We start from the raw sequence: 4,458 nt of genomic DNA on the forward strand, positions 1-4,458 counted from the left end.
CCAGATATAGGAAACTTGTATTTTTCCTTAGAGCAATTTGGTAAATTATACCTTTATAAGCAATATTGAAGCATTTAATATTTTTCTTCCTACTTGATCCCTTCAGAATTTAAGAAATTCTTAATGAGTATGACTATGTTCATGGCAATGTTTGTTTGCATAAATTCAATAAGAAAAGGTTCTTTTTAAAACAGAACACAATTGGAGACTGGTTTTATTAACCAGGGCTTTGACTGGAATATCATGTTTGAGAGAGATATGCATAGACTTGGATGTCACCAGAAAGTTTTGAGGAATTAAGATTGACTTTGGAAGCCAATAAAAGCCCTTTGGGAAAACAGCCTGGTACCATGCTTATATGCATCACAGCAGAGAAACTGCCATCAGATACTGGGTTTCAGGTTCAAGGCAACCAATAGATATGCCTCTTCCATTGGAATGAAGGTTGTTTTCCTAAGAGATGGCAAAAGAAGAATCTCAAGACATTTTGGGAACCTTAAGGACCTGAAGAATTCACCCAAACCTATAGGTATTGCAGGGAAAGCCTGTGGTGGCAACTATTTGTCTTGGCTTCTTAACTTTGAGAGGCAATCTGGAGGCCCTGGCCATGTTTTTCAGTGGTTACAGTGCTGGCCCAAGCACTGAAGCGTCTTGGGTTTGATTCCTGATCAAAGGCACATACCTGGGTTGTGGGTTCACTCCTTGCCCCCGGTCAAAGCATGAGGGAGAGGCAACCAGTGGATGTGTCTCTCTCACCTCTCTCTCTCTCTCTCTCTCTCTCTCTCTCTCTCTCTCTCTCTCCCCCCCCCCCCTCCCCTCCCTTCCACTCTCTCTGAAAAGCAATGGAAAAAATATCCTCAGGTGAGGATTAAAAAAAAAATTCAATCTGGAGATTCCTTATAAGATTCCAGCAAAGCTAATTTAAGGAAGCCTAAATAATCAACTTGTGGTTAATCTTATTTTGTTTATGAAAATAATCAAGCCAAAATTATTGAAACTGTACTTATGCAATAAATAAATTAGTCTTAATTTGGCTATCATTGATAAAAATTAGGGGGAAATTATGTTTCAATAGAAATGAAATATATAGTTGTGGATATTAGATTGTAGTTCAGTCAGTTGTCTTTAAAGTTTTTTTTGTTTTGTCTTTTTACCTATAATCTGGACTGGATCCTGAATCTTTCTAGTTTTCTTAAATATTTGGCTATAACCCTTTGAACTACTGTTTCATTTTTCTCTCATCCTTTGACTTGGAATTAATGAGAACTAAAACATTTTTCTCTGAGTCTTGCAGCTAAAAGACATGACATAAACTTGAGAAACTGCCACAATTGCTCACGCTTAAACAATCTCAGTGACTAATGTGTAAGCCATGCAGAATTTTCCTGAGAACCTGATTATCACCAGAGACATTCAAATTGCAGACCAGGAGAATCAGATAGTCACTGCCTGCCTTCATCCCAGCAAAAGAAACAGAAACATCTAGATATCTTCTCCACTGACAGCCTTAGAGACTCAGAAATCTATAATAAAAGTGTAATATGCTAATTAGACCAGATGTTCTTCCGGGAAGAAGCCAGGGCTGCAGCCGCAGGATCGCAGGAGCAAGGCAGCCGGGGGATCAAGGCAGACACTGTGGCTGAGTGGGAGGGATCCAGGCAGCTGCCCCTGGCTGTGAAGGCCTACTTTTGCACAAAGATCATGCATCGGGCTTCTAGTTGTTTATAATTAGCCTTTTTTCTTGTTTTCATAGACATACCCCTGGTTGACTACCTGATTGCTTGCTTATAGAATATAGGTCTTGATTTGGGAGGTTAGGTGCATCACTGCCTCCTGAAATGAGACGCAACAATTTAACTGAACTGACGTATTCATAGGACTGATTGATCGAATCAATGAAATATGGGGCAATATACCAACTTAGCTTCTAGAATGTGAAATTTTATTATTTAAAGCTCCAGAGGCCAGACTGAAGGGACCTACATTCTGCCACCCTGAAGCTACTTTGCAGGATATTGGTTTTAAGCTTGTTTATTAAGAAACAAAAGATTGAGAAAGAACTGTTGACCCTCCCCCTGTTTCCTGCCTGAAAGATTCAGACAGAGAAACCTGCTTCAGGCAAAAGATGTTAGGATGTTTGCCTTAGCCTAACTTGAATTAAGTAGCCTTTACAAGAGGGAAAAAAACAACCAACCAACCAAACAAACAAAAAAACCCCAAAGCAAAACAAAACCAAAAACCAAAACCACAAGAGGGCTCAGGCCATGCCTGTTAGCTGGATACCCACTGTGTGCCATTGTTTCTGAGTTTCCTAGCATGGATTTTACTGCCATGTGTGTTCTGCTCTCCCTATAAATTGCCCATTTTCACTTCTGAAATCTATTACCCTGTTCCCCCTCCCTTCGTTTCCCCACTTTGTCTAAAAATGTCTTATGTACCTAATGCTTCACTACTGTTTTTGGAATTTTCATGGAATTAATGTGTCTACATGAATTCCCATGCACATGTATTAAACTTTGATTTTCTCCTGTTAATCTGTCTCTGTTAATTTGGTTATTAGCCCAGCCAGGCTAATATTAATATTTTTAACCCCCACAGGATAAATGTGAGAGAATTATCAAGAGAAAGCACAAAGAGATCAAAAAAGAAAAATGTGTGATGTTGTGATTTAAAAGAAACATATATTTGACCATTCAGATGACCCAAATATATTTCTCATATGTAGTTGGTTTTTGTCTACAATTCCTGAAAACAGCTCTGAAAACTCTTGGAATTTCCTGAGTAATAAGATCAATGGGAGCACCTTTTCTTATATTTGGTGTCTTGACCTTGGTTCCTGAAATCCCTTTAGAACCATAAAAGTGAAATAGGTGTCTTAATACTTAAGATAACCCTTTCCACTACAATTGGGTGGTCATGGATGAAGTGACTTTGGGAAAGCACCTAAGGATGGGGGCTGGTTTTCAGAGGAATCAACCATGTGATTATACTAGTAGGGTTGGAACTTTCCGTCTTACCCACCCTGTTCTTCAAGGAAGGGAGAGGAGTTAGAGGTTAAATCAATCACCAATGGCCAATGATTTAATAAATTATGTCTGTGCAGTGAAGCCTCCATAAAAGCCCCAACGGACTGGGTTTGGAGAGCTTCTGAGCTGGTGAACACATGGAGGTGCTGGGAGGGTAGTGTGGCTGGAGAGGGCCTGGAAGCTCGGTGGCCTTTCTTAGATAGCTGTTCTTGAGTTACGTATCTTTTATAATAAACTGGTGATCTTATAAGTAAAATGTTCCTCTGAGTTCTGTGAGCCTCTTTAGCAAGTTAACTGAACTCAAGAAGGGGGTTGTGGGAACTTCTGATTTATAGCCAGTGGGTCAGAAGCACAGGTGACAATCTGGACGAGCAATTGGCATCTGATGTGGAGGGCAGTCTTGTGGGACTGAGTACTTGACCTGTGGAATCTGATGCCATCTCTGGGCAGATAGTGTCAGAATTGAGTTGAATGGTAGTGAGACATGAGGCTCGAGAAATTGACAAATGAATTCCCAGGCAAGGGAGGGGTAAGCAAAGGGAATCGAAGTTTATTACAGCGGAAGTAACAAAGCTCTGGGTGCCTGAGAAGCTCACTGGTCTAGGGGTTTATATTTGTCTGCTCTTGCCCTCTATTGGCTCTTTCAGAAAAACACCAGCCAGTTTCCTTTGGCCCTCATCTCCACACTTTTATTTCCTGCTCTTGGGTTCAAGGGGAAGGGCACTCTACGGTTGACTGGTACATTCTGCTTACCTTGCTCACATTCTGACCCTCTGGCTCATTCCATCCTTATCTACTATCTTCCCTCCTCGAGGCCTTGCCTGATCCCATCTAACTCCACAGTAGGACATCTAGCTGGTGTTGAATTGTTTGCTGGTAAACACTCCCCCTTCCCGCCCCTCTTCCCCCCCACCCCCGCCTGCATATCAAAATTTGATGATCAGAACCATTTAATATGACAGTAATATTGAGAAGTATGTAGAACAAAATTTTAAAGTCTAACATGTCTAATAAATACAAAAAGGAGAAAGTAGAGAGAATGAGGAAGAGAAATATTTGAAGTGATAGTAACTAAGTCTGTTCCAGAAATGGTAAAACTCATTAATCCTCAGATTCAGGACACACACTGAATTCTTCTCCTTTTTTTCCCCCCAGTTAATATAATACTCCATTTTGAAAGGGCGAGGACTACGCCCTCCATCTTACCCTGTGTCCTCCATTTTGGGGCAGCCATGTGCTTGGCAAGGAGCTTCTTCCCGGAAGTCTAAGCCTCTGCTAGCCACACCCAGGAACAAGACACCGACTTGCGCCTGGCCAATTGGCAGGGCCCACAGTCCCCTCTCCTACCCTGACTCCACCCCCCTATAAAACTCCTCTTCACGCCGAACGAGGTCTCTCTCTGCCACTTGGCTTACCGTTGCATCGGTGAGTG

Source organism: Myotis lucifugus, unplaced genomic scaffold, assembly GCF_000147115.1.
Source record: "Myotis lucifugus unplaced genomic scaffold, Myoluc2.0 scaffold_37, whole genome shotgun sequence".
Classification (NCBI taxonomy): Eukaryota; Metazoa; Chordata; class Mammalia; order Chiroptera; family Vespertilionidae; genus Myotis; species Myotis lucifugus.